Source organism: Sycon ciliatum, chromosome 1 (assembly GCF_964019385.1).
Source record: "Sycon ciliatum chromosome 1, ocSycCili1.1, whole genome shotgun sequence".
NCBI classification, from domain to species: domain Eukaryota; kingdom Metazoa; phylum Porifera; class Calcarea; order Leucosolenida; family Sycettidae; genus Sycon; species Sycon ciliatum.
Genome location: NC_088643.1, coordinates 27,621,089 through 27,646,387, shown reverse-complemented (window position 1 = coordinate 27,646,387; position 25,299 = coordinate 27,621,089). Strand labels below are relative to the sequence as shown.

Sequence of the window (25,299 nt, the reverse complement as noted above, 5' to 3'; positions counted from 1 at the left end):
TAAGAAAGGTTTGCTCAGTCGTGAGTCAGTCAAGTGTCAAGTAAAGTCGGCGGAATAGCGCGAGCTCCGGTGTGGGGAGCAAACCTTTCTTATCCAATAAAATGATAATATTATTACGAATCACATTATTCTCGTCGATTTGAGTACATGGAAGCATATTATTATGCATGCCCGTTTTGCCGGATTTACCATACATCTGCCGTAAGAGACCATCTGCCGTAAGAGACCGCTTATTCTTGCACCAAGGGGCGGTCGCTTACGACAGATTTGACTGTACATGTACATGTACGTCTATCGTTGCGTCAGGAGTCAGGACTCAGAAGAAGCCGAACTGCTAACCGTGTCTCGAAAGCACATCAAAAACAGTAGACTCGCCCTCTACTGTCTACACCCCGACCGTCGAAAATAGCGTGAACGGTAAAATGCTAACCATGGCTAATAACAAAGCCGCGGCCAGCCTTTTTTCTTGGAAGGCGAATATGGAAGGAAAGCAGCGAGGAAAGGAAATACATGTAAATGGCAGGAAGAAAAAATCGCAAAGGGTAGCAAGTGAGAAATTAAATGGCAAGAACACCTGCTTCCGCATTCCGCAACCACTAGCTCAGCAGAAACAGCAGGTGCATGCTGCAGGAGTGAGAATGCTCCTTGCTCCACGCAAACACATACTGATACCAAGACTTCTGTCCCTGCGGGAATTTGCGGAAAAAACTCTCGAAAACTTGCGCAAGAAATTGCGGCAGAAAGCAACAAAAAATGCGACGAAAAGTGCGGAATGATGCAGAACTTGCCAGGAATTCGCGGAATTATTTACAGAAAATTGCGGATTTGGGCCAAATCACGAAATTTGTTGCATCGTATATCTACTTGGGAGTAGGACGACTCGTACTGTGCAAATAACCTACAGGATCATGGAAAGCACTGCGTGAAAAGTGCATAAAAAAGTGAGATGTAGTGCAGAAAACAACAAAAAAGCGCGGGAAATCGCGGATTTTCCTGAAAATCGCGGGTTTGGGCGAAAATCGCGAAATTTGTTGCATCCGTGGAATCGCGATTTCCTGGAGGGACAGCCAAGAGGGGGGGGGGGGGGGGGGTTATCGGTTACCGGTATGTACTCTTGATAATACAGGATCTCAGCAAAGCAATAGATACAATGATTATGTTGTAGACGGCATGCAGCGGATATGCGCGATGACGGTACAGGTCGTCCCCCGTTAATACGAGTCCGGTTAGTACATGAACCCCGTTAGTACATAAGAAATCTCAAGTCCCGGACGAAACGTGGTCACTTCCATACAAATTTTGTCGGTTAGTACATAATTCGTTAGTACATAAACCCCGTTAGTACATAACATTTCTCCGTACCCGCATGCCATCTACCTCAGTAGTACATAATTTATTTGTTGGTCTTTTGGCCTTCCAGTGGAGGCACATCGTGTTCTGGTTTCTACTTGTGGATGCGATTAGCTCAGAAATCAGAGCGCACATCACAAACCGACAAAGCTCTGTTTTTTCCTAGTGACTGTACAGGCGCAGCTGGGCATATATCATGTAAACTGTAGAATCCTGGCTGACTGTGATCGTTATAACATAATTTTTATGTTATATCGAGGGAATCAAGACTATCTCGCTCACTAGTCATGGTAGCAAGAAACACTCAGAAAAGTTGAAAAAAGCGAAAAATTCTGGTACACAAGCAAGCTATGTACACTTTCGCTTAGTACATAAACCCCATTAATACATAACATTTGTCAAGTCCCAGAGATTATGTATTAACGAGGGACGACCTGTACTACTATTACATGTACATGTATGTACTATCGCTCAGTGCAGTGGATCATGCCATTCATGGACTTGGCAGGGTTTTTTAAACTTTTTTTACTCTTGATACACAAGTACGAGGGTACTCATTATTTCAGAAATTTTCGGTGCTCAATATTATCGGTATGAGGGCAACAGACCAGGTTAGGTGAACTGAAATTTTCGGTACAGAGACTCTTGAAGCAGTTCCCTATTGGATTATGTGTGTTAGTGTTTGTTCGGTGTATTGAAATTTTAGGTATGAAACAGACGCACCGAAAGTACCGAAAATAAAAGTACACCGAAAATTTGTGAAATTACAGTATCTACATTGTACGTATGTGCAGCAACCCGGGCCTGCGGGCCTTCTAAAGAGGGTCCGAACCGGCTGCACTCGGATCGACGGAGTTCGTCCAGAGCTATGTTTCCCAGAAGGCAAACGAGTGGAAAGACGAGATCGTGTCCTTGGCCAAGATTGCCGAAACCCAGCCACAGGCTGCCTATGCAGCATTCACGCAAGGCCTGAAGCATCGCTGGTCCTTCCTGTGCAGAGTCATGGAGTGTGCTGCTGAAACTGATCTTGGCCCTCTGGAAGACACCATCACCAATGTCCTTATTCCTGCCCTGTGCGGTAAGCCAGTAAACTCACGTGAGCGAAGGGTCCTTGCTTTCCCATGCCGTGAAGGAGGCCTCGGCTTAGTCGACCCCACCACCTTGGGCGACCAGTTCCGGGCATCGGCAGCGATAACCTCGGCGCTCGTCCGCAAGATTCTGGACCAGGACACCCAGATTGGCCATGTGCTGGACCTGGTACGGTCCGCTAAGAGGGAGGTGGCAAGTCGTACCCGCACTTCAACGGCCCAAGCAGCCAAAGAGTTCATCCTGACGCAGAACACTGATATCCAGCTCTGTGTCGGTCTGGCGGCGGAGAAGGGTGCGTCGGCTTGGCTGACCTGTAGACCCCTGAAGGCCCATGGCTTTGCCCTCTCGAAGGGTGAGTTCCGGGATGGCCTTGCGCTCCGCTATGGCTGGCCGCCAGCCCACCTTCCATCGATCTGCCCGTGTGGTGCATCGTTCACCGTCGCCCACGCCTTGTCGTGCTCTCTGGGTGGGTTTCCCTCACTGAGGCACAACGAGGTACGAGATGTTACGGCTGGTCTCCTCAAACGGGTCGCCAACAACGTCACCACTGAACCACACCTGCAGCCGGTAACTTGGGAAGCATTCCGCTACCGCTCTGCCATAACCATGATAACGGACCCCCAGGCTAGGCTGGATATAGCAGCGAGTGGTGTCTGGGGTGGGCGTTTTGACCGCACTTTCTTCGACGTACGGGTTTTTAACCCTTTCGCGGCTTCAAATCGCTCCACCTCAGTACCCTCCTGCTACCAGCGCCACGAACGGGAGAAACGCCGCTGCTATGAGGAGCGTGTTCGAGAGATCGAACATGCAACTTTTTCACCTCTCGTTCTCTCCTCAACAGGCGGCATGGGCAAGTCGGCAACAGCCTGCTATAAGCAGATTGCCGGGCTCCTGTCCGACAAGACGAAGGAGCCGTACAACCGAGTAATGGCGTGGATTCGCTGCCGACTTGGCTTTGCTCTGGTTCGCTCCAGCATGGTTTGTTTGGGTGGTGCTCGGCGACGCCCCATGCGCGTCAGCGATGTGGCGGATGAATCTGCTACCTTGGCCGTTGCCGAGGCCCGCTGCCCTGTGTAACTGACTGCAAGTGGTTCCTAAGCTAAATCAGTTCCTATTCCTCATTGTTGCTTCTTTTTTCCCCTCTAGTTTTCTTTTACGGTATTATAATTTCACGGAGAAGGCGGAGCCGGAGAGCTAGCCCGAACGTGTGCAGTTTTATGTTTATTATTTGCCATGGCGACCCCCATAAGGGGCCGTCCGTAAATATCGATGTTTTTTTAGAGACGATATTGGTGCGTCTGGGGGGGGGGGGGGGGGGGGGGGAGGGGGTTTGAGCCATGTGCGTCTTTTCGAGCATCAGAAAAATATCGATGTAGATATCTGAAGTTTCGCCGATCCCTGTACGCGGACGTCTAAACAGGCGAAGCGCCAGCACCGAAAAAGAGCCCTAAAAGTTGCACTTTTATTTTCCAAATCCGACCCCAGGCCCGGGAAATTTGAAACTCAGCTCAATATCGCCAAAAAGAGGCTATTTTATCCCTTGCTCACAAGAGCTTCCCTGGTGGTATCGTCTTGTTCCGAGGCAATGTTTGGGAAGGTGCGGGCATTAGCTGCCCTAAGTTTCGCGGAAAGCTCCAAGCGACATCATTTTCCTCGCTTTCTCGCCAGAGTTTTCAAGACCGACGCAACTCGTCGTCAAAAAGTACTCAGCGTGGATTTCGTGCCGAATTCCGCCCCAAACAATTTAAGCTGACCTCTCGCCACCAATCGAACCCACTGATATGTATCTACCTATACACGTGCAATGGTTTGAGCCCAAAGAAGGACAACTTCACAACGAGCACACTTTCTGAGGGTAATATTTTCTATGTATATCAGTATTAGAACACCATCAAAACGACAAATTGACCAGCAGAAAGACAGAAAGTTGCACTACAAATACAGCAGCTGTATAAACATAAATAATTGACCAGAAAACTATGTAACTGGATCCCACCAAAAACAGTAATGCATCCCAAATAGTATGCGCATACACATATACATGAAGGAAGGCTATGTTGCCACCATACACTGGCTACGCACACGGACATCATTCTGGAGAGCTGAGCATCAGCGTGCGCACCCACCCACCCACACACATCTGCATGCTCGCGCGCACACCCACACATGCGCATGCACACGCGCGCGCGCGCACACACACCCACATATACACATGCACGCGCGCACACTCCTGCCCTAGGCCCTGTGCTGTCGAGCCACTGCCAAAAGGGTTGCGTGGGCCTCGAAGGCACCGGAGAGAGAATAGGAGAACGCAGTCCCATAGATACACACACACGCACACATACACATGTACACAACACGTGCAAGTACACGCGTGGCAGCTTACTACAAGAGAACCACACAAGTTCACATGTGGGCATGAACTGTATTCACAGTTGGTCATACTGTCTTGGGCATATGAGGGAGGAGCAGGAGAGTGAGTGAGTGACTCAGACACAATGCGCTTCGACATGCTTGCACATGCACCGGTTTCGGACAGTGGCAGAACGTGACGGAGAGAGAGAGAGAGAGAGAGAGAGAGAGAGAGAGAGAGAGAGAGAGAGAGAGAGAGAGAGAGAGAGAGAGAGAGAGAGAGAGAGAGAGAGAGAGAGACAGAGAGAGACAGAGAGAGAGCACCAGCGTTCCAGCTCAAGCTCCAAATTTCTAGTTGCTTCTCCTGGTCACAGTAAACACAGAACAGGGCTCAGGCAGTGCCGAGGAAGTGCTTGTACTTGGTGCAGTGTCGTGAGCAGGATAAACTTCCAACATCTCTACACAGTGTAGCTCTTCAGGCGCACACGAAGACTCAGAAACCGGAATATACTTTACATGATGATTGAAAGTCCAGCAGCACAACAAAACTTCTAAGGACTGGTTTGGCACTAGCTTCCGTCTCATTGGCGTGTGCCCAGCCAGTTTTGGAAAGAAAGAGTAGACGTTCATTCCTCGTTCAACCTGCAATGAACTGGAGACAACACAAACCAACAAGACGACGATGGTTGTCATCAGCTCATGTGTTCACCACCGCAGTGCTACCATTCACTTTCCTGCTCCAAATGCCGCGTGACTACCAGGCTGCATGGTACTACTGTCGTGGACATGGAAATCCGGTCGCACGTATAGTGGCCCCAGGGCGCTGGCCATGCAGCCGTAGCACGGTTTATCATGCGCTGCTGATGGTCGCATTGGATCAACATGTGCACTGCATGCAACGTTCTGTACGCGCTGAGGGCGCCGGCCCCGGTCAATCGACTGGATTTCCATGTCCGCGACAGTACGATGTGTCAATAATAGACCGTGATTTGCATTTTCCAATGATTAGGACTGGTATTATTTCTATTTTTCACACTTAGAAAGAAAACAAGGGGCAAGATTTGATATGGATTATGTGGTTGTTGGCTATGTCAACATTTGAAAGAGGGTTGCAACCGTGATAGCACTGCAACATGAGTTTAAACCTACGTATTGCATGGTATACTCAACAGTTGGCGAGCAGAGAATTTCGTGCCGAATTCCGCCCCAAGGTTGTGCACAGCAAACAACTTGATATATCATTAGCCCTACCCTTGTGCTATACGTACCCGTTGTGCCGATCGAGCCTGAGCCCTCTACTCGACTCCACGGTCCAATGACATTCGGTCATCATGGCCAAATTCAAGTTACTTAAGTGTTGAGAAGTGTCTACGTCGTCGCACACAGCATGTGTCGACATACAAAAATATGTGTACGATAGAGAAAGAACTACTGAAGAGCAACCAACTGGTTTCAGCATTCTCCTTCAAAGGATAGGTCGGTGGCAGAGGGCCAAAGCCGGACAATAGTTGGAAATTCTCAGCGTTGAATTTCTACAGGCTGTAGATACCTGGAAAAGCTCGATTTCCCGCCACGGAAAATAAAAAAGTCTTGATTTGGGGTGCTGCAGCGCTGGCGCTTCGCCTGTAAATGGCTATACAAGAAATGTGAAACCAGCTTCCGTTCGCGGAGCTAAAACTCGCGACACAAGAACAAAATCAAAAATTGGAAGCTGTACGCCCATGGCGAATTTCAAGAGCAAAAGAATGAGCTATTGATTGTGGAAATCGGCCGAACGATGCCTGCAGGAGACCTTTTTCAAGACGTAGAGGCAGTGCGAACAAACACGGACGAACTCCACAAGAGTTTCCAGTCTTCACTGTCTGAACAAGGATTTGAAAAAATTCAAGCCCGAGCGTAGCCGCTTTGGCTACACCAGTACACCATGCATGGTACACGATGAGTGAGGTATATTATGCTCCGCAGGCCGCGAAAGAGAGCCCGTTACCTGGACCCCTACTCGCGCGGGTAGAGCGAAACTGAGCACCCTGGGATGCGAGCAGCTTTTTAGTACTCCCGGGTCCAAAATCTCACCACCAGGCCGGGATGATCAAAACGTCTGCCGGGTCTGCAGCCTACAAACGTGCGACACTGTGCTGTCGACGACATGTCCGGCAAGGCACCTCCTTGCGTGAAAGCAAGGAACGCTTTTTTTTTAGAAAGGAAGCTTCTTCTCCAAAATTTAAAATTTTTGAAAATTATTCCTTCTGAAAATATCATCGCGTTCTTGACCTCGAAGCTGACTGCTGAATGCGATTAGGAAAGAAGATTCCTGAAGATACACCAGACTGATTCTGGCAAGCCGTCTGTCGTCTAGATATGCAGTTGTTCGTCATGCATGGTCAGCAATCTTCCTCGTTCGTCCTTTCGTTTTCCTGACCACGATGATGACAAGCAGCTCTCATGCTCAGGTTAGTGCTGTACTTGTATGTCTGGGCACACAACACATCTGAGATTCACCCACTGACGTTATCGAACTGAAGAATGCAGCAAGGGTTCCTCGGATTCTCTTGATTTCGGAACAAATTTCCTTCACTTTCACCCTCTCAGTCTCTTCCCCATGCCCTCCATGCATGCACAATCGAGTTTGCATTTCAAATGTTGTTTTTACTTTGGCAGTGCGTTCGATAACGTTAGGACAGTCTAAGTTAGGTGTTCTTCTCTTCAGGCTTATTGGACGTGTACAAATTCTAAAAAAATAGCTTCCATATGCTAAACGCAGATCCCTGTGAATACAGTTCTGCTGGGCAATGATGTTTACACCAATCTACACTCTATGCTGTCACAGCATCCACAACTGATCCTCTCTCTCTGAATTAACTATTTGATAAAGCCAATCTTTAAATCGCTGTTGCATAGGATCTCGGGTGGGAAGAAGCGATGAATCGATACATGGCATTGGGAAGAAAAGAAGAACAAATTCACATTGCACGTGAGACTCGGTTAGAAAGACTGAGTTTCTGCATTCATAAGAATGTCACACCCCGGGGATCATGATAAAGAAAACATATGTCGTGAAAATGACTGAAAGAACCAAAGAAGTATTTGATCTTCCAGCCAGCTTAGCCTGGTACATGTACTACCATACTAGCAGTGCTACCAAGTACCAGCCCTCCATATTTTCTGTATTTGTACGGAAAATCACTCCTTGTGCGCACTACAGAAATTGAGCAAATGGTATAGAAAATCGAAGAGGATCAATCAGCTGTGTAGAAGCATTGCAAGTGTAAGCTGAGTCATGAATAGTCTTGTACCAAAGCGAGTGCATGCCGTACCACAACAACATGTACATGTAGCACAAAAATAATAATGTCGTGAGTGCAAGTCACACATGTTTTACACTACCAAATGCAGCCACCGACATGCATGTGCGTGTCAAAAAACATTACAGTGCAAGTATGCATGCAATGTACACGGCAGTACGCAAAACACTGCAAGATACGGAAAATCAGAAGTCTGAGTACGCAAAACAGACTCAATTGGTGGGCAGCTCTGTACTGGCCTGTACGGAGGGAGTGAATCTCAATGTGTGCAATGCACGCACTTTGGCCGACAGTGAAAACTATGCAAGTCGTGTTGGTTTGCAGGATGAATGTGAGTCCTTTTAGACAAGCGCCTTAGTGGAGTAGCCCACCGAAAGAAGAGTACTTGACACCGCGAAGTGGAGTCTGCGCATACAACAGTGAGGGGGTAAAATTAGCTATGACTGATTCTGCATGTGTTCTGCATGTGTGTCACATTACACTAGCAGATAGGCACACCTGTTGTTCCAAAAGATGCTTATGTCAGTGTCTGAATATGTCGTGTACCAGGTAATATTGTTGCCAGGATCTCACGGTGAGAGTCAGACTTGAATATGGTATCAATAGATTATCAATATCATACATCACCATGTACCACCCAAAGTATAATAGCCGAAGGACCCGTTTGTGTGGTGGTGTATGATTTCGTGAGCAAGATGAAGTGGCTACAGATGTGTCTTATATAACACCCTAAGAAAAGATCATCAATTCTGGGGAAAGTGATTCTGGTAGCATGTTGTATCCAGTGTGGCATGACAAAGACTCCCTCGATTTAGCCTGTGGAGAATCCGTAAATACATAAATACAATACATACAGGCATCGCAACCTTCGGATTATATGCTCTTTTGCTTGCCTCCTGGAGTGTGGTTGTACCTTGGTTCACTGTATTAGAATAATAGTAGACTTTGTTTTTCGAATTCGTTTCTATAACATTAGGTTTCTTTCTGTTGCTGCTATGTCTTTTCATGTGTTTTACAGGATTGCCATCTGTTGATGAATACCACTCTGAGGCACTCTCACGAGCGAAGGTGTTTGAGAATCCATGTCGGAATGATGGTCATGTTGGCCTAAAGGTGCATTACATTGCCGATACTCGCCACCTCCACCCTGGAACATGTTCAATTTCTGTTTCTCGTATGGAAGGACCGAACAGGTTGTTTTCCTGTCTCAGTGGACCACTCAAGACTGAACAGCACTGATGGAAGAAGATTTGCCGTGAATCTCGTTCACATAATCAGCCTGTTTAATTGCTGTACTGAGGTGACTGCTTCATAACAATGACCATGCAGCATTAATTTTGGATAGTATTGCAGTGCCCCTAAAATTGGAGAATATCGAATTTCTCTGATAGCATTGTGATTCATTTGTGAATAAACATCACTACTCTTTTTGAGTAGCATAGCAATGACAGAGTTGGTTTAATGTATGACAAAATGGAGCCGCTTTTTAACTTAAACCTGTACTATAATCAGTACCGCCGGAAGCAGTTTTTGATTGGTCCGGTAGTTTCATGGCGGGTACACACGTCCTCCACGGTAGGAAACGTTTGTTGGTGGCCAACAAGTTGGTCTGGTGATAACCTGACCAACCAGACCGGCGGGCCTGATAATTGTGGGGCTCATGAGCAGCTCAAGTACTTAGTATGGTTTTGGACATGTCCCCAGTTAACCAATGAGAATAACCGGAAAACAAGGGAGGCTTTAGATACCGGGCTGACTTAACAAGAGGCAGGATAAGCGCGTTACGGGTTGAGCTTGTCGAAAACCAATTGTACTTCATTATGTGTGAAGGGGTTTTATGAAGAAATATTTTATGAACCAGTGTACAGAGATGGTGCTTATGACGAAAGGAGAGAGGAGAAGTGTGTGAAAGTCGATAAAGGGCATCCGAAGGAACACATCGATCCTTGTTGTAAAGAATATTAAGTATAAATCTATGGTTGAAACCTACTTCCCCAAGCGTTCTCTGTTAAGTATAAATCTATGGTTGAACCCGACTTCCCCAAGCGTTCTCTGAGGGGACCGAGGTCTACTCTATCAGTTCATGTATTCTGTGAAGTGACATGACCATTCGTGGGGACCTTGCTCATAACTGCAAAAGTCCTCGTCTGATTTTTCCGCATCAATTGAACGTTATACATGTGCATGTAGTGAAAGCCACATGCAAAAGGCTGTTCCATGGCACTCATCTGCCACCAAGCTCTGGGTTCATTGGCTGAAAATATTCTTCGGCACAGTAAAGTCGTGCGCCCAAGAACGTGGAAGCCTACAGAACATCCAACCTGGAATACTAAGAACACCACAGCCCAAAATTAAGAATTGCGGTGTAGGTTTGTGCTGTTGTCAAACACCGGGATTGTTATGTTGCACATGTATCTGAGCTTTACCACTACATACACGTCTGTCTTTACACAATTACCAATCTGCAGACAGCATGCTGTTTCGTCCTTTAGTTACTAATGGACTCATCAATGCAGCACAGAGAAAATGAGGCAGGTGAATGTCCTAGGCTAGAGAGCATCAAATACAGGTATAGAATCATGCCTTGCAGATCTCGTTACGGCCCCTTCGATGCATGTCTGAACATTAGATGGCTGTGTAGCTTCAGTTATCTCAGAATATGTACTATTTATCCAGCAGCAACAACGTTGGTCACACAACTATTCACTATAATGAGTATGCGTTGGAACACTTTACCCCGAGTCATACTATAGCAGTGTATGCCATGCATGGGTTTACCTCACACACTGAATTTCATAATTTGGCATCCAAATCACAGAAGAGTGGTGTTCCAAACTTTACGTAATTGCACTCCATGTCCTGCGAGCTACAGTAGAATACTTCAATAGAAAATTTCTTATAGCACGTTCTTAGAAACAAATCGTATAGGTTCGAGGCTGTCAACCCAGAAATTTGTGATTTCACAGCCATAGATGTTACCAGTCAGGTCACTGTATACAGTAGGTATGCAGAAGAAAATACTAGTAACCAGGGAGTCGTAAAATACCGGGAGGCGACACGCCACACATTTCACGATCCGAGGATTGCCGCACTCGACCCGCGAAATTTGAAGCGTGATTGAAACGTCGTCGTCATCTTCTTTTTCTCAATTGTTTTTGCTATATGCTTCGAGGCTATTCTGGATCTCCAGAGCGAAAGCTGGTTGTTTCTGATACGTACCACGCATTACCTTAGGTTGAGCCGTGGCTTTTAATTTTTTTTTGGAAGTTCACTGCTTTGGAGACGACGGAATGTCAAGGTAAGTTATTCACGAAATGTACTCAAATTTGAATTGAGTCAATGCGAATGACACCCTGTTTTCGGAATAGTTCTCCACTAAACACACCATGCCCATGGCCCCTTCATGTTGTCCAAGTTCCATTCTAGGTTTGTGTGAAGTTTCGAGATGAAGTTCGACGATGTACTCACCTTTCCATGGAAGGGAAAAAAAAGTAGCATATCAAACAGAATCCATGCAGTATTTGATGCCACTATCCTCATTCTTCTGCATTCAAAGTGTTTCACATCTATATGGCCCATGAACTGCAAACAATATTTGTCATTTCTTAACTGTTCATAGCTGTTCATAACTGTTCTGAACACATTGCCTTCAGGAAACGTAAGGCCGAGTCGCCTCACCGACTGAGCAAAGTTCTCTGCGACGAAAGTCACACTATCGGCGAATGCACTCAAGGTGAATACCCGTCAATATCCTGTATACTGCTTGTACCGCTTATCACAGTAGCATACACACAAGCACACATACATACACACACACACACACACACACACACACACACACACACACACACACACACACACACACACACATGCATGCTCGTGCACACACAAGCGCAAAATTCACATATCACTGGTTCAGTTGTTTTTATCTGTGTCGTATTTTGTCTTATACAGAGCTTCCGAGCCACGCCGAGTCACCTGACCAACTGAAGAAGGTTCTGTGCGACGAAAGTCACACTATCGGCGAATGCACTCAAGGTGAATAGGCCTTATGCACATTGTACAGATGCACGAAATCCCGTATAATCTTGTAGAATCCCGTAGACCCGGTTGGGTGTTGAATGTGCAGGACCCTATTGTGTTTACTGCTATTTCCACTATGAAATGGGCCATGAAGGCATTCATACGAAATCTTTTTCCGGCAGAGATCTAGCTAGTCGTTAGTTCAATCCCAAAGTGAAGAAGGCTTGAAAAGTGATCGTTTGCCATGAATTGTGAGGCTAAATGGGTCAAATGCGCATGTATAGCACACAATGAACACCCAACCGGGTATGTACACACCTACGGCCATAGTACAGAACTTCGTACATCTGTACAATGTGCATAAGGACTATACCCTGTGGACTGCTTATACCACTTATCACAGAAGCACACACACACACACACACACACACACACACACACACACACACACACACACACACACACACACACACACACACACACACAAGCGCAAAATTCACATATCACTGGTTCAGTTGTTTTTATCTGTGACGTATGGTGTCTTATACAGAGCTTCCGAGCCACGCCGGGCCACCTGACCAACTGAAGAAGGTTTTGTGCGACGAGAGTCACACTATCGGCGAATGCACTCAAGGTGAATACCCTGTGGACTGCTTATACCACTTATCACAGAAGCACACACACACACACACACACACACACACACACACACACACACACACACACACACACACACACACACACACACACACACACAATTCACACACACATATCACTGGTTCAGTTGTTTTTATCTGTCTTCTTTTGTCTTATACAGAGCTTCCGACCCAGACCAAGTCACATGACCATGGCCATGCTTGCGAAATGTCAGCACCCTTGCATGCCTTCACCTGGCACACTTCCTGGCGTAGCAGATTTGCAGTACCTGATGCCTTGTGTAACCGTGTCGTAATAACATGCAGGAATGACTCCGTCGCCTCAGTAACACTCGCCTGTCTCATTGTCAGCAGTTTGCAAATTCCATGGATCACTGCACCTTCCATAGGCCTGTACACCATGATGGCACTACCACTCTTACATCGATCTGCACATAGACAAAGTATGGTTTGAGGATGGAGGTTTACATCATCTACGGTGATGATACATACTAGGTACACACGTAAATTTTTCAGGACTTCAATAAATATCCTGTCACAGTGAACAGACAATGCATCGTGGGCAGACTAGGATGAAAAGGATGGTGTCGACCACCTAATTTATCGGGTCAGTTCGGGCACTTAGGTATGCTACAGATTATACATTCGTGTCCACAAGGAAGAGACAAAAACATGCAAACGAAAGAATCTCACCTGTAGCCCACAGCTGAACATCCCCACAACTCAGGTCACCAAGTGAATACGTGGCGTCATCTACATCTTCCACGGTGGACTCATCACTTTGGCAGTCATCTCTGTCAAGCTCCATCATCCTTTACTTCGAAGGCCAAGGCACAAAGTATTATTACTTAGAAAAACAAAACGAACTGCTGACACTGGATTCGTTGTGTGCAGGATAATTTTATTGAGTTTTCAAATTTTTTGGACCAAACAGCGAACGCGTCCTTTTGCATGACCTGCGCCGCTTTGACCTCCTGGGAAGTCCCTCGCCATGCAGCGCGTGAGGTCTCAGCACTCGTGCCCGAGCTGAGGCAATCATCCGACGCGGTTGTGCATCTCGTGTCGCCTCCCGGTATTTTACGACTCCCTGCATCATATCAAGGGATCAATACCGTATTATACGCATTGATGTGCAAGCCTTTTCTTGCAGAAAATGGCAAAATGCATGTTCTTTGTGCGGGGAAACATGTGAGTACGTAGTACATAGTGGTGGACCGTGGTGATACTTTTTTTATACGGAGGTCATTCTGTGCATGTTGCTGTAGCAGAATTTCATGACTCTGTCATAAAATTGGCTTGCCTTTCAGATATTTCAGATCTCCCCACCCTCGATCAGATTTATTTGATAAATGTAACCAGGTGCGTGTCGCAGATGTTTTTGTTGATTCTGTGTTTATAATGGTTTATAATGATGGGTTTTCGTGATAAGGTCATCCTGCATCATATTGCACTGAAATCGTAATCCTGTTGATGTCGATACAACTTTTGGAAGTAGTTCAATGACTTCAAACTGTTAGTCCACGATTTTCTAAAACAACACAGCAAAAGAGGAACAATAAACATGTATTTAAAATGTAAACAAATACATTGCTGAGTCCGACACCTCCTTCCAACAACTACACTGATGTTGAGGATAAAGGGGCTAAGGCTATGGTTGGAGGTACTGAGAGATAAACAAGGCACTCCATAATAATAAAATCTTACACATCTTTGGGTGAGTATGAATGATATCCAGTCGAACCTCTTTAGGACGAACACCAAGGAACCGATGGTATTTATTCTGTGAGTTTGTCTTAACCTATTTTTTAACCAGTGAATACAATTATTTCTCCAATAGACATACGAATAGATTTCTTCTACAGCGAAAGATGATTCTAAGCCACACCAACTCATTGACTCGTCTCATATGAAACAAATGAGTCACTAGAGAGGTTCTGCAAAACGAAAATGCGTACAAACTTTCGTTCTACGTCATGAAGTGCGAAACTTCGCACGAATTTTCGCAACTTTGGACGCGAAACTTGCAGGGAACGCGAAATGAAGTGTCGTAGGAAAATTCGTGAGATCGGGTCATGGCGTATGTGCACTTGGCCCGCGCAAACTACGAAAATGTGCAGAACGTAAAATTCGTGCAAACATTCGTACACACTTTCGCAAGGACTGTCGCGAAACTTCGTTCGAATTTTCGTTTTGCAGAACCTCTCTACAGAACCTTTCTTTAGAAACATGACGGCAACTGAAACAGCAACAGAGAAAGTACGATACATGTACAGCACATTCTTGCAGGTACATGTACTACAAACAGTTTGTGGATCGTAATTCTTGCTTTGGCGGCACGAAACTTTATTTGGGGCAGTGCAATCTCGGCGGTACTCACAAATAATAAATCAAACAGCCCAGACTCCAGTAAACAAATCCAATCATACAAGTACAAGATCTTCACGAGACGAGACTGCACCCATTGGCTTGTTTCGTATGAAGCAAACAAGTTACTGATCCTCTCCACAATGGAGATTTTCCCTGATATGCGAATATATTTTGCAAACTTGGTCAATGGGTCCTTGAACTTTTCCCTCCAGATTGGGAACTGCCAACGATAGTATGCCACTGACCAGTGCCTTACTTGTAACGTACCAATGTACAATGAATATGAGTATTTCGACAACACATCTAACATAAGCCTTACCGTCAAGAAGGTGAACTCGCGTTCTTCGCACACTGTAGACAAGGGCAAAGAGATAAAAATGGATCTAAATCCGAATAAAATCAGCACACGTTTCCGTAAATGAAAGGGCGAGTATAAGCAAATGAATCGAAGGAAACAAAGAGATCCTGTCAGCTTTTCCATTATTAATTTTATTGCAGTCCGCCCAAAATCAGCACACTTTTCGTAAATGAAAGAGTCAACACAAGCAAATAAATCAAAGGGAACTGGTCAACTCACCTGTCATTGAGTAATATTCCGCGAAAGGAGGTCTCAGCAGCGCCGAAACGAAATAAGCCAGGCCAGGAGACGAAATATCCGAAACAGCTCATACAAGAAGCAGTTCCAAAGAAGGAAGTTCCTCGCGCATGCATATCCGAACGTTCGAACACGGACTGCACTGCATGCATGCAACACAATGTCTGCCATGCACGTGCACCGCACGCGGCTACCACCCGTTGGTAGATATAATACCGAGCACCTTACGTAGAGACTTACGTAGCCTAAGTGAAATACCGAGCACCTTACGTAGAAACTTACGTAGCATAGCGGTGTCGTTTTTCTTGCCATGTGAACACAATAATAGAAAAGCTGACAGGATCGCTTTTCTAAATGTACACGTAACGTTACTCACGGGTCGTTGAGGTATATTATGGCACCGCAGGCCGCGCACCTGAGGGCCTTTCTGGAAGCCTTACTCGATCGGATAGAGCGAAACTGAGCACCCTGGGATGCGAGCAGTTTTTAGTACTCCCGCCCGGGTCCAAAAATGCAAAATCTCACCACCAGGCCGGGCTGATCAAAACGTCTGCCGGGTCTGCAGCCTACAAACGTGGATCTGCCGACACTGTGCTGTCGACGACATGTCCCGCAAGGCACCTTGCGTGAAAGCAAGGAACGCTTTTTTTTAGAAAGGAAGCTTGTTCTCCAAAATTTAAAAAAAAATTAAAATTATTCCTTCTGAAAATATCATCGCGCTCTTGACCTCGAAGCTGACTGCTGAATGCGATTAGGAAAGAAGATTCCTGAAGATGCACCAGACTGATTCTGGCAAGCCGTCTGTCGTCTGGATATGCACTGTTGTTCGTTATGGTCAGCAATCTTCTTCGTTCGTCCTTTCGTTTTCCTGACCACGATGATGACAAGCAGCTCTCATGCTCAGGTTAGTGCTACTTGTATGTCTGGGCACACAACACATCTGAGATGCACCCACTGACGTTATCGAACTGAAGAATGCAGCAAGGATTCCTCGGATTCTCTTGATTTCGGAACAAATTTCCTTCACTTTCACCCTCTCAGTCTCTTCCCCATGTGCCCTCCATGCATGCACAATGGAGCTTGCATTTCAAATGTTTTTTTTACTTTTGCAGTGCGTTCGATAACGTTAGGACAATCTAAGTTAGGTGTTCTTCTCTTCAGGCTTATTGGGCCTGTAAAAATTCTAAAAATAGCTTCCAAAATGTAATGCTAAACGCAGGTCCCTATGATTATGGATACGGTTCTGCTGGGCAATGATGTCTGCACCAATCTACACTCTATGCTGTCACAGCACCCACAACTGATCCTCTCTCTCTCTCTCTGATCACTATTTGATAAAGCTAATCTTTAAAGGGGAAGTATACCCTAAAATCAAATTTTTCACCAGTTGTAGTCTTCGGGGTGCTGAGTCGAATGGTCTTGGTCCGAGGAAGCTGAGACGCTCCCTTCCTCCTTTATTCCCAATCGAACTCGCGCACTTCCACCGAAACTGGGTGACTGCGCCCTACTAGATGGGGATTTGTATGCAAAATGTCACTAAAAGCGCCATTTCGTTCTTATAAAAGCACGGATGACCGCGATTGGCCCATATGTTGTAGTCTTTTGGACGCTGAGTCGACTGGTTTTGGTCCGAAAAGGCTGCGATGCAGCGTTCGCCCTTAATTCCCAATCGAACATGGTTGAACAAGCGGTCACGTGCTCCTGCGTACACCAGTCACCTGGTCACCGTGCCTGCAGGGTACAACTTACAGCCTGTTTTGACCTTTTTTGGGTGCAGTCCTGTCACTCGAGTTGAACCTTGGTGTGAAAGTTGTCGCCTGCTGGCGTGGTGACCAGGTGATTTTGGCACCCAGGAGCACGTGACCACTTCTTCAACCATGTTCGATTGGGAATTAGGGGCGAACGCTGCATCGCAGCCTTTTCGGACCAAAACCAGTCGAACCAGCGTCCAAAAGACTACAACATATGGGCCAATCGCGGTCATCCGTGCTTTTATAAGAACGAAATGGCGCTTTTAGTGACATTTTGCATACAAATCCCCATCTAGTAGGGCGCAGTCACCCAGTTTCGGTGGAAGTGCGCGAGTTCGATTGGGATTCAAGTAGGAAGAGAGCGTCGCAGCTTCCTCGGACCAAGACCATTCGACTCATCACCCAAAAGACTACAATTGGTGAAAATTTGATTTTAGGGTATACTTCCCCTTTAAATCGCTGTTGCACAGGATCTCAGGTGCGAAGAAGCGATGAATCGATACATGGCATTGTGAATAAAAGAAGAACAAATTCACAGTGCACGTGAGACTCGGTTAGAAAGACTGCGTTTCCGCGTTCGTAAGAACGCCACACGTACACCCCGGGGATCATGATAAAGAAAATATGTCGTGAAAATGACTGAAAAAAATGAAAATATTTTTCTGTATTTGTGTGGAAAATCACTCCTTGTTCGCACTACAGAATTTGGGCAAATGGTACAGAAAATCGAAGAGGATCAATCAGCTGTGTAGAAGCATTGCAAGTGTAAGCTGAGCGATGAATAGTCTTGTACCAAAGTGAGTGCATGCCGTACCACGACAACATGTACATGTAGCACAAAAAATAATGTCGTGAGTGCAAGTCACACATGTTTTACACTACCAAATGCAGCCTACGACATGCATGTGCGTGTCAAAAAACTTTATAGTGCAAGTATGCATGCAATGTACACGGCAGTACGCAAAACACTGCAAGATACGGAAAATCAGAAGTCTGAGTACGCAAAACAGACTCAATTGGTGGGCAGCTCTGTACTGGCCTGTACGGAGGGAGTGAATCTCAATGTGTGCAATGCATGGACTTCGGCCGACAGTGAAAACTATGCAAGTCGTGTAGGTTTGCAGGATGAACGTGAGTCCTTTTAGACAAGCGCCTTAGTGAAGTAGCCCACCGAAAGAAGAGTACTTGACACCGCAAAGTTGAGTCTGCGCATACAACAGTGAGGGGGTAAAATTAGCTATGACTGATTCTGCATGTGTGTCACATTACACTAGCAGATAGGCACACGTGTTGTTCCAAAAAGATGCTTACGTCAGTGTCTGAATATGTCATGTACCAGGTAATATTGTTGCCAGGATCTCACGGTGAGAGTCAGACTTGGATATGGTATCAATTAGGGGTGAAACGATTACACTTTTCAACTATCGGTTAACCTACCCTTGTATCGATTCGATTATCGATTATGATTATTGATTACTGCGTCCTAGAAATTGTCGCGCCAGACCAGCACAAAGCATGCCGTGTTGAAATATACACATATACATGTACATACACACGTGCAGATAAACCCGCGTACTCTACGCAATGCAGTGGCACATCACGTGCAGGTGCAGACAGTCAGTTTTTTATTTATTTTTTTTCACAGCCCTACTGGAAAACATATGGACAACAAAAAGAAACGAGGAAAAGGACAAAGTACAGTATCTAGTAGTGCTGTACATGACATCTTTTGATTCTTGCAGACGTTTCTTTTTTTTAGAATCGCGTAATCGAAACAGACAGCGTAATCGAAATCGTTTCCTTGTAATGATCGATTAGACGGATAACCGATATAATCGTTTCAGCCCTAGTATCAATAGATTATCAATATCATACATCACCACCCAAATTATAATAGCCGAAGGGCGTTTGTGTGGTGGTGTATGATTTCGTGAGCAAGATGAAGTGGCTACAGATGTGTTTTATATAACACCCTAAGAAAAGATCATCAATACTGGGGAAAGTGATTCTGGTAGCATGTTGTATCCAGTGTGGCATGACAGAGACTCCCTCGATTTAGGCTAAGGCCTGTGGAGAATCCATGAATCAATGAATACAATACATACAGGCATCGCAACCTTCGGATTATATGCACTTTTGCTTGCCTCCTGGAGTGTGGTTGTACCTTGGTTCAGTAGACTTTGTTTTTCGAATTCGTTTCTATAACATTAGGTTTCTTTGTGTTGCTGCTATGTCTTTTCATGTGTTTTACAGGATTGCCATCTGTTGATGAATACCTCTCTGAAGCACTCTCACGAGCGAAGGTGTTTGAGAATCCATGTCGGAATGATGGTCGTGTTGGCCTAAAGGTGCATTACATTGCCGATGCTCGCCACCTCCACCCTGGAACATGTTCAATTTCTGTTTCTCGTATGGAAGGACCGAACAGGTTGTTTTCCTGCCTCAGTGGACCACTCACGACTGAACAGCACTGATGGAAGAAGATTTGCCGTGAATCTCGTTCACATAATCAGCCTGTTTAATTGCTGTACTGAGGTGACTGCTTCATAACAATGACCATGCAGCATTAATTTTTGCATAGTACTTTAGCGCCCCTAAAATTGGAGAATATCGAATTTCTCTGCTAGCATTGTGATTCTTTTGTGAATAAACATCACTACTCTTTTTGAGTAGCATAGCAATGACAGAGTTGGTTTGATGTATGACAAAAATGGAGCTGCTTTTTAAACCTGTACTGTATAATCAGTACCGCCTGAAGCAGTTTTTGATCGGTCTGGTAGTTTCATGGCCTTTTATACTTTGTGTGTGATATGGCGGGTACACACGTCCTCCACAGCAGGAAACATGTGTTGGTGGCCAACAAGTTGGTCCGGTGATAACCCGACCAACCAGACCGGTTCCGGTGGGCCTGATAATTGTGGGGTTCATGAGCAGCTCAAGTACTTAGCATGGTTTTGGACATGTCCTCAGTTGAAACCGACTTCACCCAAGCGTTCTCTGAGGGGACCGAGGTCTACTCTATCAGTTCATGTATTCTGTGAAGTGACATGACCATTCGTGGGGACCTTGCTCATAACTGCAAAAGTCCTTGTCTGATTTTTCCGCATCAATTGAACGTTGTACATGTGCATGTAGTGAAAGCCACATGCAAAAGGCTGTTCCATGGCACCATGCCACCAAGCTCTGGGTTCATTGGCTGAAAATATTCTTCGGCACAGTAAAGTCGTGCGCCCAAGAGCGTGGAAGCCTAGAACATCCAGCCTGGAATACTAAGAACACCACAACCCAAATTTAAGAATTGTGGTGCTGTTGTAAAACACGGGGATTGTTATTGATTGTCATGTTGTACATGTATTTGAGCTTTACCACTACATACACGTCTGTCTATATACAATACTCAATCTGCGGACAGCATGCTGTTTCGCTCATCAATGCAGCACAGAGAAAATGAGGCAGATGAATGTCCTGCTAGAGAGCATCGAATATAGGTATAGAATCATGCCTTGCAGATCTCGTTACGGCCCCTTCGATGCATGCATGTTTGAACATTAGATGGCTGTGTAGCTTCAGTTATCTCAGAATATTTATTTATCCAGCAGCAACAACGTTGGGCACCGATTAACTGACACACAACTATTCACTATAATGAGTATGCGTTGGAACACTTTACCCCGAGTCATACTATAGCAGTGAATGCCATGCATGGGTTTACCTCACAAACTGAATTTCATAATTTGACATCCAAATCACAGAAGAGTGAGTGGTGTTCCAAACTCACTCCATGTCCTGCGAGCTCCAGTAGAATACTTTAATAGAATACTTCTTATAGCACGTTCTTAGAAACAAAATTAATCGTATAGGTTTGAGGCTGTCAACCCAGAAATTTGTGATTTCACAGCCATAGATGTTACCAGTCAGGTCACTGTATACAGTAGTATGCAGAAGAAAATAATAGTAACTCTTTGTGGAAGAGCTGTGCCAAAATGTGTACAGTACAGTAAATTAATAAAAAGTGAGAAAAGCAGTGACAAGGCTGTGCATGATGTAGATCCACCAGTAAGTACAGTGTACCAGTGAAACTGTTGGTGTAGTACCGGTATACCACTATAATGATGGCATGGCCCATGCCACTACAATCTATTTGCAGTGGGCCGCAGTAGGCCAGTGCAACAGAAAGCAATTCAGTAGCTGTGTGCAATGTGAACTTGCATCTATGACATGCAAGTAAACTGCCATACAGCACAATCGATTACTCTCAGCCCACATAAGTACAATATAGGCCAATCAGTAGTATCAAGAGTTCATAACCCCCAAGAGTGTGCAACGGGCATAGACCCAGCGCTCGGCGAAATTCCTACATTACGTCATGCGCAGCTTGTCATCCGAGGTAAATTTGGGTTCTTTGCGATTTCTGGAAACTATACCCTGAACCGCCCCTAACTCAAGTGTAGCCTCGACTTTTCGAAGCTTTTTTTGAAGACATTTCGGACGTACAAGTCGTACTTTCTCAAAAACAAACTCTTTCTCCAAGAATCCATGGACATCGCGACAGGAAGAAGTGAGGAAGCTGTTAAAAATATTGCATTGCCGTTGAGGACAATCATTCTGATAGCTGTGTAACTCAGCCGAAAAATGCTCCTTCGACGTATTCTCAAGTTCCTCAACCATTTGAAATTATCTTCCAGGAAAGCACCAGGAATATGCCGATGGCCTGGGGAAGAAATTGTTCTTGAAGAGACTGACTGCACTGGTGAAAGAAGAAGGCGATGAAGAGTCACCCTTGCATCGAAAAAATAGTTTTGTCTTTCGTGTGCATACTTTGTTTCACTTTTGCTTCTTGACTCGAGGCTCAGACTAGAATCGCAGTTTAGGCAGTTTACCCTGGGGAAGCATCCTGGTTTGACTGTAAATTTTAGAAGAATTCATCGGCGTGACTCATCGCACTGCACCAAAAATGACGCAATGAAGGAATTCCGCCGAGCGGGCTTCCATACAGGGACTGATCAGGAGTTGCACACTCTTGGGGGTTATGAACTCTTGGTAGTATAGATACATAGAGCACACTCTGCATCATACATAGTCAGCACCAAATCTATATTGTCGATGTACTTTGCAATGATGAAATGATGGCAAGCGTGCTTGATTCATCATAATACTGCCTTGAACTTGGTTGGAAGTTAGTTGTAAGTTCAGTGGTCGAGGTAAGCAGAGCTGCTCCAGCTTTCAGAATCCTGCATGAAAAAGGCAGAAAGTAAACCATTGCCTTTGGGTTATCCGTCATAATAATAATAATAATAATAATAATAAATGTAGGTATAATAGTAGCAAGCTGACGTAAAGAGCCTGTCTTTCAATCCAATAATTCTATCCACTGCATGGACAGACCTGGTGCTTCATTCACCTCTGTTTCTTGCTTTCTCAGAAAACCTACTTCCTCCTTCTGCCATCTAGCTCATGACATACATTTTCTTTACACCTTTTCAGCCGTGGTCGACTTTCGCGCCTCCTGTTTGATTGGCAATTGCAGTCAACCTGGGGAATACTGACCCTCGATTGTGAATGAAAAAAGTGTCGCTATTGGTGTATTGTTGTTACTCGTGAGGTTGGAAGTATGCAATCAAATGGTCACTAGATCTGAAGAGTGTTATTTGCGAGTTGTTTTGTAAACCCGAGGTACATTATTCACAAGTTGGATTGTACATGCTATGGGATGTAGAATAACTAACCAAACAAGAATGGTGTGACAATGATTGAGTCCATTTCCAATTGGATGAACCTAGAGCGCATGATCCATTCCAGAAAGGCAACTTCAGTGAGTCTTGAATTGTCAGCAGCATCATACTTCCATTGAGCTTTTTTTCTTTTTCGAAACGACCCTCTCTTTTCAATTCGAACGAAGGTCAACATACGATTACGGCAGGCATCCATGCACTGATCTTCACTGTATACATGTGCATGTATACTGTACTGTAGTCTGTACAGTCAACTAGTCGTGGTCCACTTGGCTTCCATAGGTGCAACTTGGCTTACGGTAAGTGTCACTACAAGTGCATAGTAGCCCCCCCCCCCCCCCCCCTGGGAGTGCGTGTGAACAGGAACTGTGAACTGGTAAAAGAATTATTCGACACCTTCGTTCGTTTCGATGGAGAAGGTTCATTTGGCAAATTGAGGCCTTCGCTTCACCCCTAGCCCCAGGAGCGAAATTTTCACTCCTTGGCTGCCTGTTTGAGCCGTCCTTGTGGAAGGGTTGATTTATGCATGCCCGCATATAGACCTTATTCGATAAACGTCACGATCACGTGAACCGGGGACCAGGGAGCGGCAAGAGACCTGCACTCAGTGCACAGAAGACTCGTCGTGGGAACATAGGAACAGAAAAATACCGGTATTTTACTACTCCCTTGTACGAACTGGGCCTTTCTTGCCACTTGTTTCACGTACGCGTGCCCCAGCTTGCGACAAATCCCTGGAGGCGAGTCCAAAAATCACGTATGTATCTACATATACAATGTAACCGTAACTCTACCAATGTTGCGGACTATGACCCCCCCCCCCCCCGGCATACAGAAAGTTGCTATGTCCTGGCCCTCATACAGCATTGCGGAGGCACTGAATCACTTCTGCAAAAAGGACTAGCCGAAAGTGGCACAACAAATTTCTATTCCCAGAAAAGCGGTGTTCCAGCCGAGTTTATCTTCTAATTAAATGGTTTTCTCGGTTGGGATTTCATACCTGACAACCATCCCGACATCGAGGGCGGTAATAGGCACCCAAAAGAGCATTAGTTCCATGCCTCACCGCGAGCTACATTTGTATACATTTTCATGCCTAGGTATGTCATTCGATCTCAGGTTTGCAAAGGTTGGCAGGTATGGGATTTGTAGAGTGACCAGTTCTGACTATTGCCACCTGCTGCGCAGAAGTGTCATTCCTACATCCTGGCTGCAAACATACCCCCCCCCCCCCCCCCCCCCCACACACACACACACCACCACCAACAATGTTGGATCCTATTTACAGGACCTCACTCTATATGAAAGTGTAGCAGAGGCACTGCCAAAGTATAAAAACAACATTTGAAGTGCAAGCTCCATTGTGCATGCATGGAGGGCATGGGGAAGAGACTGAGAGGGTGAAAGTGAAGGAAATTTGTTCCGAAATCAAGAGAATCCGAGGAACCCTTGCTGCATTCTTCAGTTCGATAACGTCAGTGGGTGCATCTCAGATGTGTTGTGTGCCCAGACATACAAGTAGCACTAACCTGAGCATGAGAGCTGCTTGTCATCATCGTGGTCAGGAAAACGAAAGGACGAACGAAGAAGATTGCTGACCATAACGAACAACAGTGCATATCCAGACGACAGACGGCTTGCCAGAATCAGTCTGGTGCATCTTCAGGAATCTTCTTTCCTAATCGCATTCAGCAGTCAGCTTCGAGGTCAAGAGCGCGATGATATTTTCAGAAGGAATAATTTTCAATTTTTTTTAAATTTTGGGGAAGAAGCTTCCTTTCTAAAAAAAAAGCGTTCCTTGCTTTCACCAAGAGTACACCATTGTAATTGTACACCCGGGCCGCGCCGGGGGGTTATGTACTCTTGCTTTCACGCAAGATGCCTTGCGGGACATGTCGTCGACAGCACAGTGTCGGCAGATCCACGTTTGTAGGCTGCAGACCCGGCAGACGTTTTGATCAGCCCGGCCTGGTGGTGAGATTTTGCATTTTTGGACCCGGGAGTACTAAAAACTGCTCGCATCCCAGGTGCTCAGTTTCGCTCTACGGTCATTGTAGCCTCTATCCGATCGAGCAAGGCTTC

General features: G+C 45.6%; 2 long non-coding RNA genes across 2 annotated transcripts; one reads left to right on the top strand and one right to left on the bottom strand.

Moving 5' to 3' along the window:
• The first annotated feature begins 7,004 nt into the window (after nt 1-7,004).
• On the top strand, nt 7,005-9,583 carry LOC135806919 (uncharacterized). Its single transcript, XR_010551343.1, has 2 exons — nt 7,005-7,241; nt 9,112-9,583. It is a non-coding gene; the product is annotated as an uncharacterized LOC135806919 (long non-coding RNA).
• A 13,082-nt stretch (nt 9,584-22,665) lies between these two features.
• On the bottom strand, nt 22,666-25,011 carry LOC135806918 (uncharacterized). Its single transcript, XR_010551342.1, has 2 exons — nt 24,747-25,011; nt 22,666-22,716 (listed from the first exon to the last, which is right to left on the bottom strand). It is a non-coding gene; the product is annotated as an uncharacterized LOC135806918 (long non-coding RNA).
• Between the last annotated feature and the right edge of the window lie 288 nt (nt 25,012-25,299).